Source organism: Patagioenas fasciata, chromosome W, assembly GCF_037038585.1.
Source record: "Patagioenas fasciata isolate bPatFas1 chromosome W, bPatFas1.hap1, whole genome shotgun sequence".
Classification (NCBI taxonomy): domain Eukaryota; kingdom Metazoa; phylum Chordata; class Aves; order Columbiformes; family Columbidae; genus Patagioenas; species Patagioenas fasciata.
Window position 1 is genome coordinate 50990072 of NC_092559.1, and position 15772 is coordinate 51005843.

At 43.0% G+C, this 15772-nt stretch overlaps 1 pseudogene; it reads left to right on the forward strand.

Moving 5' to 3' along the window:
• LOC136114497 (uncharacterized) overlaps positions 1-12769 on the forward strand; it is a 73530-nt pseudogene extending 60761 nt beyond the window's left edge.
• The last annotated feature ends 3003 nt before the right edge of the window (positions 12770-15772 follow it).

Sequence of the window (15772 nt, forward strand, 5' to 3'; positions counted from 1 at the left end):
GCATGTCACAATTGATACCTTTTCAAAAATGGTATGGGCTACTGCTTTACCAGGGGAAAAAGCACAACATGTATGTAAACATCTCACAGCTTGTTTTGCTGTAATGGGTGTCCCAGAAAAGATTAAGACAGACAATGGCCCTGCCTATGTTAGCCAGAAAGTTAGAACTTTTCTAATGAAATGGGGAGTGAAACACGTTACAGGTATACCTCATTCCCCAACGGGCCAAGGAATCATCGAGAGAGCACATCAAATGATTAAAGGGTATTTGAGCAAACAGAAGCAGGAAGAGTTAGATTGTCAACAGCGTTTAGCAAAGGTGTTGTTTACCTTGAATTATTTATGTTTAACTGGAAACCATGAGGAGTCTCCTGTGATCATTCATCATTATCAGATCAGACTAGGAAGGAAAAACACTTTACCGGAATTCATGGTGAGATATCGTGATCCCACCACTGGATTGTGGAAGGGACCAGTACCTGTTATTTTTAATGGTAGAGGGTATATGTGTCTCTCCACAGATCAAGGTCCATTGTGGGTTCCAAGCCGAGCAGTAAAGCCAGAGTTGAAACAAACTCAACCAAATCAACTCCCTGCAACAGAACCTTTGGAGGTCACAGAGTGAGGTGTAACCTTTGCACTGATTTAGCTGTGACATGTATGTGTACTATAGTTATATAAGTAGATCTTTAAACACCACTACCTCTTGAGTAAGTTTATCGACACTCAGCACATCGTTTGTTATAAGTTGAGTACCTTTAAACCAAAGTTCTTGGAATTTGTTTAATCAATCCATTGTGATATTTAAATGGCAATGGAATATCTCAGGTTTATTGCAAAGTGCACTGTTTATGTTGATTGTTGTTGTTATTTATATGTTATGTATAAGTTGTTTTTTTATCACATCTCAAAGAAGGATTAGAACACATAGCTAATCAAGCCTGGCTTGTCCAAAAAGAAAAAAAGGAGGAATTGTGGAGAGTTTCTGGCTGTGTGCTGTGAACAAGCCAGAGCTTGATGTGACTGTGCTACACGGAAGGATTTCCCTGAGACACCAAAGACAGAAGGAAAGTAAACAGAAGCTGGTCTGCCCTCGACCCAGGCTGCAGGAGGGGCGTCGCCGCTGCGCATGAACAGTCTGTGAACAGTGCCCTGCAGCTAATCACCATAGTGGGGGGGCATGAGTGACTGTAAGTGTAACCAATTGTAGCCTGCGCTTACTGCATGGCCTTTTGGTATAGAGTATATAAGACTTGGAAAAACGTGGTCTCGGGGACATTGATATTCAGTGTTGTTAAGAGTTCATTAAAGAGTACGGATGTTAAATTCATATTGAATTAGACTCCCTAGTCTCGCCCAGCCCGCCCATGCGATCAAAGAGCTTATGCCAGCGTCTGTATTCATCGAATTAATTATTACTTCATAAAGGGGTCAAAATCTGTCCTAAATGGGGAATATGCTGTCGTCGGAAGTCAAACAGCCCAGTAAATCTTTGTGCCTCATTCTTATTTTGCAGTACTGCAAAATCCAAAATTTTCTGTCTAGCTTTAGGTAATATTTCCCAATGACCACAATGCCATTGAATTCCTAAACCTTTTACCATTTGGGTCGGTTCTTGAATCTTGCTAGGAATAATTTCCAAATCTGTTTCATATGGTCTACCACCAGTTCAAGTATTTGTTGCACTGTCTCCTCATTATTTCCTTGGATCAAGATATTTGCATATGAGGAGGCAGCTTTACCTCATCCAGATGCTCAGCCACTGTGATGGCAAATGGTTGAACTGTGCAACCATCCCTGAGGTAATCTGGTAAAATTATACTGTCGTTCCTGCCATGTGAAGGCAAATTGGTCCCAATGTTCCTCTGCAATGGGGACACTGAATAAAGTGTTAGCTAAATATGTTATAGCATACCAAGTTCCTGGATGCTTCTGAACTCTTTGTATTAAACTGATAATATTTGTTACGGCTGCTGTAAGAGGGGTGTGTTTATTCAATACCTTAAAATCTACTGTCATTCTCCATGACCCATCACTTTTCTTGACGGGCCGTACTGGATTGTTCCAAACTGTGGTAGTTGGTTTCAATACTTCCTCATCTAATAAATCTTTAATTGTCTGTGATACCTCCTCATGCCCTCCTGGAATTCTATATTGTTTCATAGTCACTAGTTTAGGAGCAGCAGGAATCTGCACGGGAGGCATTTTTACTTTTCCTACTAAAACTGATCTAACGCTGATATAATTTTTCACCAAACCTGTACTGACCATCCAGGACATTCAAAGTTAGCCCCTTTAAAATGTCTATTCCTATTATATATTCAGGAACAGGGACAATCACGACTGAGTACAGTCGTTTTGGGAGGTTTCCTAATTTCATTTCTATTTGTGTTTGTGTGGCTTCAATTTGTTTCCCTCTCAAACCTGTAATAATTACAGATTGACCTTTAAATTTCTTGGGATTTCCATATATCAGGGAGGCCTCCGCTCCTGTGTCAATTAAGGCTTTTACTATTTGTGGGGACAGTTTTTTCCAAAATATTTGGAGCTCCTCATGGTGTCCTTCCGTGCCCATTGCACTGGAGCCTGGCCGTCATTTCAATCTTGTTTACTACGCTGGACTGTTTCCCTAATCTTCTTCTGTGGGTATAAGTCAGAATATGGCTCCCAATCCTTCTTCTTCTCCAGAACAACTGATCTGCTCATGGAGGACAGATGTGGAATCCCGTTGAGGTTTGAGAGGAGGTGCCGTAGGCTGAGTTACCCCTGGATCCTTAGGTTTAAAGCTTTGCACTTTCTTACTATGTTTATTCAGCCCTCTCTGTTTATATATTCACCACAGTTCATTAGTTGGAAAACCATCAATTTTTTCACGAGACATGCCATCCTTTAATAAAGCTGTAAACATCTCACTGGGAGAAATTCTGTTCTAACTGCCTTTAGCGATGTCTCAAGTATCTCAATTTCCTGCACTTCCTTAGGGGGCCCACTCTTCAAGGTTGCCTAGCGGCTGTATTTTTTCAACTACCTCATCGAGGAGATTTTCTGTCTCATCAATCAACAGAGTTGTGATTACATTTTTGTACGCCTGCGGAACAGTTTTAATCAATCGATTTCTATGAGTGATGGACAAAGTATTTTGCATCAGCGTGTCAGATTGCCAATTTCATCCCCTCCTCCTTTATTCATTGTATACAATCTCGCAAAGTGTACCATGGACTTTCTCCACCTGGCCAATCATTCTCTTTGGGGTATTTTTTATAGCACACTTGGACAGCCAAGGCTAACAAATTCATATCCTGAACATTATTTCGGAATGGTTCCTGCATGAAGGAGTCCGGACTCAGGATTAAAAACTTCTTAGAGTCCCCTGAATCTAGGGTTACCCCTGACACCCCCTGGTCATGCAAACATACCATCGAAGAGAGTAGGGGTCCCCCTGGTCTTTGTTAAAATTTCTCAGTTATATCATTTACCTCATGATGAGTATAATCTTCTACCACGTCCTTCCTCACATGCTGTCTATTATTATCTAATTCTGCTTTCCATCTCCACACTGGTTTCACATCCACACGTTCATCTGGGGAACCAGCCTCATCAGAATCCATAGAATCCCAAATATTTCCATCCCGTTTCTCTGGATCCCACTGCATCCCTGCTTCTGCAACCACTGCATGCACCTTCTTGTGATTTACTCGTCCCCTTCTTTTCTTATATTTGTATTGCACAACCTGCACTGCAGCTCTTTCAGCTATAGTCTGATAAGAATCCAACTTATCGGCAAGCAACTTATTCTGACACTGTAACATTACAATTGGATTCTGCAAGTCACACGTCTGTCTCTCCATCTGGAAGCATTCTAACAACAATTGTTCTTTCTGTTGGTGCTGCATCCAATATGCTGATAAGAAAATCCATCCTCATCTTCCCAAATCCACAATTTCTTTTCCTTTTTCAAAAGACAATTTTTGGATACATTTTACTATATCCACCGGTTTGGCCACTTTCAACTGACATTGTTCGCATGGTCCTCTGACCTTAGGCCACTCAAGAGCCAACAAACTATAGGGAAGAGATTTGCATCCGGGAATTTCAAACGGAGCCCTTTCCTTATGTTTGGGTTTAAAAAGAGACGTTTTGTTCTGATCCTGTCCGTGATGCCAAATTTGTTTTGCCAGTGGACGAGGTCAGCACAAAGGACACAGACAACAGGTTCAAAAGATAAGCTTACTTTTACTTCAGTTTAAAGCAGCAAAAAGAAAGAAAGCAAGGCAATGCACCTAATCATTACTACATAGAATTAAGTATAGCAATTAAGAAAGATACATCACCAATTGCCCTAATACTTTACCATCATCCAGATCTGTGCTTCAACTAGGGAGCCCCTGTCACAGCAAAGGATCAGAGAACCACTCCCAGCAATTGGGAAATCCTATGCAGCATGTCCACTTGTAGGTGAGGTCTCCATCGTCTCTGTGAGAGGGTCCTGCTTTTATACAGGTTAACAAACAAATCTATGTATCAAAATGCACAGAAACATCTGGTAGATAGACTTCCTCACTCAGATGCATCCCAGATCTGGCCAGGATCCCGGGCGCGTCTGAGGAGTTCCTGTTTTGACTAATCTATTTCTAGTTTGACAGTTTCCAGGGATGATTTCCATGGTCATATTTCATGATGATATGATCCTGATTGAGCAGTTCACTCAGAAGTCGACTTTGGTTCGAGGCATACAGTTTAGGTCTTTTTATATCAATATTCTTCCCTGGCAGGGTGACACGTAGGGCCCAATTTTAAAATTTGTCTTTCATTATCCCAGACCTGTGTACCTGTTACAGATATAATTGCTCTAATTACAGTTTCCCTAATAACATATGTAATTTGCACAGCACAAGACATTAGCTTTGAACATTTCTCTTGAAACATTTGAAGAGTTTCTTAATGAACATCACCAAGGCATTATGTCAGAATATTCTTTCTTGTTTTAAAAAAGGGACAAATTGTGTTTGGTTATTTTCTTTTTCATTTGTTTGTTGGCAGCTGCACACAAATGGCGTAAATTCAGTATGTAAAATGACTCTGGCACCTTCCATAAATTAGTTGCAATTTTCCAAAGAGATGGTTCCAGCATATCAGTTCGCTTACTAACGGAAATTATAATTTCTCTACCTATTAGTGCTATTACTTTTTGCATAGATGGTAATGATATTAAGCTTCTCTACCCGATGAGCATATACATGTCTAATTCTCTGAGGTCATTTGCAAATATTTCTGTACCATCTATCTTTGTTGAGAAGCTGTCTTTGACACCCACAGGAGACAGTCCTTCATGTACTTCTCCAACGTGGGTCTTTACCACGGGCTGCAGTTCTTCACAAACTGCTCCAGCATGGGTCCTTTCCATGGGGTGCAGTCCTTCAGGAATGGACTGCTCCAGCATGGGTCCCCCACAGGACCACAGATCCTGCTAAGAGTCTGCTCCTGTGTGGGCTCCACTCCATGGGGCCACAGGTCCTGCCAGAAAACCTGCTCCAGCACAGGATCTCCATGGGATCACAGCTTCCTTCAGGGCACATCCACCTGCTCCAGCATTGGGTCCTCCACGAGCTGCAGAGGGACGATCTGCTTCACCATGGTCTTTTCCATGGGCCACAGGGGGATCTCTGCTCCCGTACCTGGAGTACCTCCTCCCCCTCCTTCTTCACTGACTTTGTTGTCTGCATCATTGTTTCTCTCACATTTTTCTCACTCTTCTCTCCCTCAGCTGGGGAGCTGTGCAGGGTTTTCTACCCTTTCTTAAATATGTTTTCACAGAGGTGCTACCAGCATCGCTGATTGGCTCAGCTTTGGCCAGCGGTGGGTCTGTCTTGGAGCTGGCTGGAACTGGCTCTCTCTGACAGGATAGCCCCTGTTCTCTTCTCAGAGAGTCCACCCCTGCAGCCCTCACCCGTGCTACTGAAACCTTGCCACATAAAGCCAGTACAGTACCCAGACGCATTAATTCTTGAGTATTTAAGTGGGCACTATCTTCTCCAGAGTCCCATACTCGCAATAACCCCTGTCCCAGCCTTTCTCCCATCTTTGGCTGTTATAGAATAGAACAGTTCCAGTTGGAAGGGACTTAAAATGACCATCTAGTCCAACTGCCTGACCACTTCAGGGATGGCTAAAAGTTAAAGCATATTATTAAGGGCATTGTCTAAATGTGTCTTAAACACTGACAGGCATGGGGGATCGACCACCCCTCTAGGAAGCCTGTCCCAGTGTTCAACCACTTTCTCGATAAAGAAATGTTTCCTAACTTTCCACACCAGTGATGATTACCCAATGCTCCAATCTATCCAGATCCCTCTGCAAGGCTTCTTGTCCCTCAAGAGAGTCAACAGCACCTCCCAGTTTAGTATTGTCAGCAAACTTAGCAATGGTGCGTTTGACTCCTGCATCCAGATCATTGATAAAAATATTGAACAGAACTGGCCCTAGAACTGAGCCCTGAGGAACACCACTAGTTACTGGTTGCCAACCATATGTAGCTCCATTCGCTACAACCCTTTAAGTCCTGCTGTTCAGCCAGTTCTTCACCCAGTGCACTGTGTACCAGCTCATCTCACAGTTGGAAAACTTGTCCAGAAGAATGCTGTGAGGGACAGTATCAAAAGCCTTACTAAAATCCAGAAAAACTTCATCCACTAGGCAGGTGACCTTATTGTAGAAGATTACATTTTCACCACTGAGACAGTATGCTGGCAGGCCCCCCAGGGACCCCTTTGCTTTGTTAAGCACTGACAGACAGATGAAAATGCTGTTGCTGCACTCATCCTCCAATATGCTGCCAATATGATTCGAGGCTGGAGCACATGACATATGAGAAGAAGCTGAGGGAGCTGGGTTTGTTCAACCTTAAGGAGAGAAGATGAAGGGGAGATTTAAATGCTTTCTTTGAATAACCAATAGGAAGGTGTAGAGAAGACAGATTCAGACTTCTTGGAGATGCACTGGCATAGGAAGAGAGGCAATGAACACAAGTTGCAACATGGGAAATTCCAATTAAATACAAGCAGAAAATTTTTCCTTGTGAGGTTAGTCAAATACTGAAACAGGGTCACCAAGAGTCTCTGGGATCTCCACCCTTGGAGATATCAAAACTTTGACTGGACAAGGCCCTAAGCAACCTGATCTTGTTGACCCTGCTTTGAGGGGGGTGTTGACTAGACATCTCTAGAGATTCCTTCCAACATATATAATTACGCGATTCTATGGCAAAGTAAGTTGCACTTAATTTGGTCTTAAGAGTTTCTAAAGTTTTCATGCCAGATAACTATCTTCCGAATTTTGCATTGATGAAGACCACTGCTGGACAGGTCTCTGAGCAACCTGATCTAGATGTCCCTGCTCATTGCAGGAAGTTTGGACTAGATGACCTTTAAAGGTCCCTTCCAACCCAAACTACTCTATGATTCTGTTCTATGATTTCCTGGGATTGGTCTTCCCTTTATACTGGCTATTAGCAAATATACAGAAAACTTCGTACAGCAATGGCAGCCATTCCAGACAGGCAAGCCACACTGCTGCATCAGGCCAGGTCATTGCTGCTGTTCCTGTGCTGCTGTACTAGACAGGCTGGAACTCCAGTGTGAACTCGAGTCAAAGGGACTGTGACCTGTGGATAAGTCCACGTGGGAGCAGGTGCACCCCAAAGTGTCTTTGGCCGTGGATATGTCCACAATGCAGCAGGTACACCTTGAAGCATCAGTTGCTGTGGATAAGACCATGCCAGAACACCTTGAAGTGTCTGTGTCTGTGTCTGTGAATAAGTCCATGACACAGCAGGTACACCCCTGAAGGGATTGTGGCCCATGGATAAGGGCCATGCCAGAGCAGGTACACCTCGAAGCAACTGTGGCTAAGTCCAGGCTGCAGTGTGTATATCCCTGAAGAGACCATGGTCTGTGAATAAGTTCACGCCAGAGAAGGTAAACCCCCTAATGGACTGTAGTCTGTGGATAAGCCCATGCCAGAGCAGGGTCAAGGGGAGGAGTTTGTTGCAATGTGGCCTGATCCAAAGGGACCAGGGGTGGAGATTGTAATGGATATACTTTTAAACTGTTGGAACCCATTATTTGAGTTGCATGTTATAGAAAGTACTATAGTGGGAACCACCCGGACCAATGGAGGACAAGCCTCACAAGGAGCAGTGCAAGTGCAGCAGTGACCTGACATGAGCTGGCTTTGGTGCCAAATAACCCCAGGGGTCCATGCAACACACCACTTCTCCTGTCCTGAGTGACTACCATAACAGATGGAGCCCAAAGTCTAATGAACCTAGGACTAAATGAACTCAAGGGACATTTTATGGACATTTTACAGGGGTGGCCCATAGACTACGGGAATGATATTTCTATATATATCAAAGGATGGGAAGGAGGGTGGTAGTTAATGAGGATGTATTGGACAGTGTGGGACCTGAGCATGACATAAATGGTATGGAATAAGGGACGGAGTTAATTTTCTTCACAGTAGCTTGTTATGGGGCTATGTTTTGGGTTTGTGACCAAAACAGTGTTGATAACACACCCATGTTTTAGTTATTGCTGAATAGTGCTTACACAGTGTCAAGGTCTTCTCCATTTCTCACACTGCCCTGCCAGCAAGTAGGCTGGGGGTGGGCAAGAAGTCAGGAGGGGATGCAGCCAGGACAACTGACCCCAGCTGACCAAGGGGATACTCCATACCATATGATGTCATGCTCAGCAATAAAAGCTGTGAGGAAGAAGGAGGACGGGGAGATGTTTGGAGTTACGGTGTTTGTCTTCCCAAGTAACCGTTACATGTGATGAAGCCCTGCTTTCCTGGGAATGGCTAAACATCTACCTGCCGATGGGAAGTAGTGAATTAATTCCTTATTTTGCTTTAATTGCACGTGCAGTTTTGGCTTTACCTATTAAACTGTCTTTATCTCAACCCATGAGTTTTTGCACTTTTACCCTTCTGATTGTCTTCCCCATTCCACTGTGGGGGGAGTGAGCAAGGAGTTGTGTGATGCTTAGCTGCCTACTGGGGTTAAACCACAACCCAGGCCATCCTCTATAAAGTTGCAACTGGCATGTTTAAAACCAAGCCACTATATGCACTGTTTATCCAGAAACGGTATTTAAAATGTGGATTGTCAAAGTGCTGATTTCATTCTAGTGCTATAATAAATGGTGGTAGGTGCACTGAATGACATACTGGAGTAAAAGTTTGTTTCTGAATTTCAAACATCACTGGCTTTTCATTTCCAGCCTGTACTTAGCCATACTTATAGGATTTATCCTATGCATTGTCCAAAACGTAAGACTACATTGAAGGTTGTTAGGGGTTCTTTGATATTGGCATCAATATTAAGGTTACCTTTTGAAATAGACTGGCTACCTTTCGTTTCCCCTTGTGTATAGTTGGTGCAAACCTCAGTATTGCTCTGGCAGCATTTTTTCATATCATCGGAAGTCTCTAAAGGTCTGGGCTGCAGACCTCCAGTTCTTTTCACTTCTCAAGGGGGATGAGAACCTCCCCAGTGGGTTCCACTGAACATTCTCCAAGGACTAGACAGCTCTGTGCTGAAGACACAGGAATTGGTCCCGGGGTATCTGAACTCAAACCTGCTTTCTGGTCTGCCTGTATTTCTTCAGCTATGTACATGGGTGGGGAGGGAAGTTGCCCAGGTGTGTGATTATTCCCCTCTCCTATTACCTAAAGTACATGTAGTACATGAGTAGTACAAATGGGCTAGGGAAGGAGATAGAGCCACCTTCCCTTCCCTGCTGTCTTCCCTACCAGCAGGTCTGCTTGTGAAGTTATGAGGCTGAATATTTTTTCTGTTGGTGAAATGTTCTGATGTTACATTGATCTGTTAGATGTGCCTATAGTAAACTGAGTAACTCCAGACTCCTTCAGTGGAGAGTGAACACACCTCCTTTCTGTAGAACAGGAGGAACACACAAAGGCTCCAGAGAAAGGTTCTGCACCATACAAACTCACAACCCAGTGGGGATGGGCTGAGAAGTTAAGTGGCTACTGGGAAGCAGTGTTCTGCACTCCCATTTTTACACTCTCTTGCTTCCATCCCTGGCCCTGGCAAGCTCCTACTCCACTACTCTCAAAAGGGGAATGAGCCTGACTCCATCTTCTTGATAACTTCCACATGGATATTAGAAGGCTGCTTTTAGGTTCCTCCAAAGCTTTGTCTTCTTGTCAATTAACTGTGAAGACCTTTTCTCATGTTATGATCAGCCAGAAAATTAATGGAACACAAGAATCATCTTAGTGGTAACATTCGATCATTGACTGACAGTTATGTTTTTATATGTCACTGATCATAAGGACCTATGAAAATAGTCTTATAGAGTAATACAATGTTGTTTCCGGATTTTTATTTTTCTGCAAAATTAAAATGCACCCAATTAAAAATACTTTTTACTATAATAAATATGATACTTCAGCTATTTATGGTGGGTTTTTTTAAAGGAACCTGTACAACCTCTGATTTCACAAATGAAGTGATACAGCAATACAGAATGGGTTTATTACTTGAATTTGGCCCTGTACATAGCAGTGAAACCCACAGAAAAAAAAATTTGTCTTGCATTTGTTCTAAAAAGCGGATTGACTCTAATCTCAGAGTTTCCCACAAATTTCCATGCCCTAAGTGTGCCCTAGTGACACGAGCTCATTTTGATTGTTTTTGTCATACTCTATGTGACAGTTGCACATTCCCCTGAGATCCTGAGCTTTCAATGGGGCTATTGATGGCTCTTCAGGACCTTTTGTGCCCCACTGTGCCTGTCCCCACCTACACACCTAGGGTGGTACCAAGGTGCTGACAGTCACATCCTCCCCTACCCCGGGACAGGGTGACTTCACCTCCACCAGCTGGTGGGGCAGGAGGGGTGGGATCCTCAGTCAATTGACAGGGTCATTAACAAAGGAGGTTCCCAGAGTAGCTGTGAAGCTTCTGGACTATGTTGTAATGCCCACAGCCAGATCTGACCAGGCTATAAAACGGGGTCCCTGCCAAAAACCCCCATCGAGTGGTCTTCTCGGAGCAGCAGGTCTGTGAACTGGAGTCCTCCCTTTAGACTGGGATGCCATCTAAGGAGACTTCCCAGGATTTAGAGTGCCTCACCTCCTCATTTGGGTGAATGGTTATTTTTCTCTACTGGATATATCCTTGAATGAGTCCTTCCCTAACCCAGGCAAGTGTTAGCCCTCACCTAACCCAGGCAAGTGATTATTTTCTTGTGGGTACCCTGGAGTGAGAGGCCTCTGGTTTTTCTTGTGAGTGTATGCGTGCACATTGTGGATCCTCATTATTCTTATGTTGTCGTACCCCAATAATCTCCTCAACTGATATCCGAACCTGTATTTTATGTTGTCGGAGTGCCAAATAATTGTATAAACCCCTTTCCTAGTCAGTTTATTGGCTACACTTTTCCAACTAGAATAAAGTCTGTTTTGGAACTTATTGTCCGTCTAAAACTGACTTTGGGTTGCCTCTGTGACACTCTACTAACATAATTTGTGAAACTGAAGTTGACTTTTAAATCATAAGACAGGTATGTAATAGTGTTTTTCAGTTCTCTTTGTGAAAATTATTATTTTTTTTAATTATTTTTGGGAAGATGTATTGCACAAACTCACTGTTTCTTTTGTTCTGATTTTGTTTGCTTTGGTTTTTTTTTCCTCCTTCTTCTTTCAGACCAGGATGAGAAAGCAGTGGAGCTCAGCAGAGAACAGAATGAGAAGACCATTCACAGCACACAGACAGCTCTCTGGAACTTCTGAGAGTTCCTCATTTCCAAGTACCCCTCTGAGACCTGAGAAATCTATATCATTCCCTGCAAAGAGCTCGATGCTTACCTTACTTCCTTGTTTGTGGATGCTAGACAGAAAGATGGTTCTGAATATGAGCCAAACAACTTGGCCAACTATCAGCGTGGGCTGGAGTGGTATCTCAAAGAGCACAGGTATGGATACAGTATTACCAGGGATAAAGAGTTCAAAAGGTCCCAAGAAGCTCTGAAGCAAAAGCAGATAGAGCTAAGGTGTAAAGTGAAAGGAAACAAGCCACACAAATCCATGAAGCTTACCTTTCCTGATGAGCTTATTCTGCACAAAGGAGGTTTGTTGAGCCAATACAATCTTGAGGGGTTGCTGAACCTTGTCTGGCTAAATAACACCAAGGCGTTTGGAATACTGCATGGGTTTGCATGGATCCACCCTCAAATGGGGAGACATTCGGCTCCAGGTGACGGAGACTGGGTTGGAATATTTGGAGTGGATGGGGCCAGACAACAGTGATATGAATGCTAAAAGAAAGAGAGAAGGGACTGATTCCAGGGCATACACCACCCAGCACTCCTCACAGACCTGACCAGTGCAAGACTTCAAGGAATACACGCAGCAGCAGCCCCCAGTGATGTGATATGAAGATGCTCCTTTTTATATCTTCATCAAACTAGTTGTCAACTTGGCTGCACTTCACTGGTACAATTGTCAAGCTCCGGGGAAAAACAAGCTTGCCAAGATGGTAAAGACAATGTGTGAGAAAGGCAGGAAGACCAACTTCAGTGTCTACCAGAGATGTAGTACCCTGTCAGAAGCATAGAGCAATCAGCTGGTGCTGATCTGTAATAAATTGAGCCAGCAAGCTGCCCAGTCCATGGCAAACCACCCCAATACTGGGAACTTGATAGTGTCTGCTTCCTATGAGTCTTCCTCTGACACAGCTTGAAAGGAGGATTTAACTTGAATGGTGTTTTCTTTTCCTTTTTGTTTCAAGCATTGAATTTGTGCCTGTGGGGGGAATAACGGAAGATTGGCAAGGAGGAAGATTGGCTCAAGTGACAGCAGCTGGGGTGTAGAGAAACACATAAATCACGCTAATTGTTGGTTAGCCTTGTGCACTTCACAAGTAGAACCTCTGTGTTTAGATAACATAGGCCTGTGAAAAACGTCTTAAAGGCACCTTATACATTCTTGAAATTCCTGCAGGCAAAGATCAAAGCAGTGTGGTAAACTGCGCCTGCGTGAATCCCTATATACAGGCAAAACCAGCAGGCTCATTGATCTTCTAGTAAGGGCTGAATTCTGCAGCGTCTGCGTCTTGGCTTTGTGACCTCTGCCTGGGAAGCTTAGGTGCTTTTTCAGAGATTCCCCCGGTTTGTGAGGTAACAAAAATAAATTTACTATTTGCATTGCATCTGTGGCTTGTGGTTGTTCCTGCAATCTACAGAAAACAGAGTGTATAATTATAATTTTATTTTTACTACAGGAAATGAAAAATCTGAACCATTAAAGTGCTGGAAAATACATTGAGCTAAAATCAACTGCACACAACCTATTTCCACTGGAGACAATGGAAACTGTTTATGTGAATCTGATGGCAGAATGTGATCCTTGAGGACTTGAAATAATGACTGTTATTTTTTTCAGCCAAACAACTTTGTGGGATAATGGTTCTCTTAAGTTCAGGGAAGACACTAACAAACTTGCCATTATAATTTTTGACCTTTAAAATGAAGTATGATAATTTCTCCAGTAACTGGACTGAGTTTATTCAACATTACAGATTAAAATACCCCACTAAATTATTCTAGGACTGTAAAGATGAGAATTTTAACAAATCTGCTGAGGTGATCTGCTACCTGTTTACATCAATGAGAGAGTCAACCTTAGCTGAATTCCAATGGCTTTTGGATCAAACTAGAACTGAGGATATTTTTCCGTTCTGTTTTGGTTTGGTTTTCCTTCTTGCTTATTTGTTTCTATTACTTTCCATTCTTTAGATGCACAGCTCTGTGGGCAGTTTATCACTAACAGAAAAGAAAGGGTGCTCTTCAGTGATGCTGGATGAGAGCTCAGCCATAATCCCATAGCTAATCCCATAGCTTCCCCACAGCAGCTATTGCAGGATCTGCCTAGTTCCCCATCATCAATTTTCCTGTGCTGGGTCTCTGCTTGCCTTTATGGTAGTGTCACTCTTTCTCCTTCTTTTGCCCACCCACCCCACTTTGATGGGGAGAATTACTATTGAACTTGTCTTGTAGAGAAAAAGAAGCCACCCCATGGTGTAGACTCCTTGCTTCTTTCCTCAAGATCCACAGAGCAGAAATCCATGCCTTCTAACCAAATTGTTTCTCCCATAGTTGCAAGTCTTGGGACTTGGCATTGGTACAGAACCTGTGTGGGTAGGGCCTAGCTGTATTGCTTCAGATGAATCTATTTAGTGTGGTAATCTCCTCCTCTTCCCACAGTTTCCTGATAGGGTTCTGCTTCTGGCTCCTGCTGAAAATTCCTTCTTGTCTTTGTCCTCTTGATCAGCCCCAGATCACTGGCTGCAAATATACAATGCCACAAGCAGGTTTGGAAATGCTGTTTCACATCAGGGCTATATGTAACCGAACCTCCCTGCAGATCTTTACTCCATCCAACAGGAACCAAAGATGCTCAAGGGTGGCTTATAAAGCAGAAAAGGTGCACTTTTAATCTGTGAGGGAGTAAAAAGCATTTCCGTTATTTCTGGGTTCTCATCCCACATAACTATCCCTCCAGCCTTTTTCTACAGGTTGCAGTGGCTCAGTTGACAGACAGTAATGCAATTGCCTGTAATTGTCTCTCCATGCCCTGACCTAAGGTATCAGAACATGCTCCATAAGTAGAGGTGCAAGCTTTTCAGTAGTTGATTTTATTGTTGAATTAAGTGTATGTTACCACCATGGTGGTGTGAAGCTTCCCTGTTGATAAAGCAAAAGAGCACAGTCAAAAGATAGATATGCAAACTCTTACAAGCCTTTTAATTTTTCCTCTTGTGGCGGATGCACTCGACCCCCCCCTCCCAGCTAGGCTGGCAGCAGTTTGGTCCGGGCTCCAGAGGACTTGGGGGCCTGAGCTGTGACCAGGCCAAGAACTCCTTCCAGGACACCCACAGGGAAGTAGAACAGCACACTGAACGCCAGTAACTTGTGGGCACAGGGAGTCTCGTGTATACTTTTCCTACTGTATGCAATTTGACTACGAGTCAACCACTTCATTTTATAAATACAACAGCCTGGATGAGCCCACTTTGAGCTCTCCCTGCTAAATAAGTGAGCTGTATGACAATGGTTTTACTACTCAATAGTCAGTGGATAAGCCCAATTTAAGTTTAATATTAATCATTTAGCTTAAGTAGATGCACACTAAATATAATAAATTATTTAGAGATATAAGGTTGTATGATTTTTAATATACTCTTTGCTTCATGTTACTTGGTAAGCTGGATTTGGTAAAATTTTAAGCTGTAAAGCTCTGCTCATATTTACCAAAAGCAACTACAAACTACATTGAACACTTGTAAGATAAGGTCTAGTTTGCACTTTGCTGGGAAAAATGAAACTGACTGGGAAAACAACGATCCAAGACTAATGCAAGGCATCTGCAAAATGGGTCTTATTTTGCACTTTGCTGAGAAAAAGGATTTATCCCGACAAAACAGTATCTGCAAGGCTATGGACCAAAAACAATGTCTACAGCTGAACAAAACAAAGGCTCACGTGGAATCAGCGAAAAAGATCCAATGAGAGGCAAGAGGGTCCCAAAGTGGGATATTGCTATTGGACTGAATCATGGTATGAATGGGCTGTAGAGTTATAAAGGTTTGTGGTTTTCTGTGTTCAGGTGGGAACCTCTGCACAGGTACCCAGCTCAAGCCAGCCCTCCTGCTATTCTACTCCATTTAATTTTTTTTTTTTTCCTG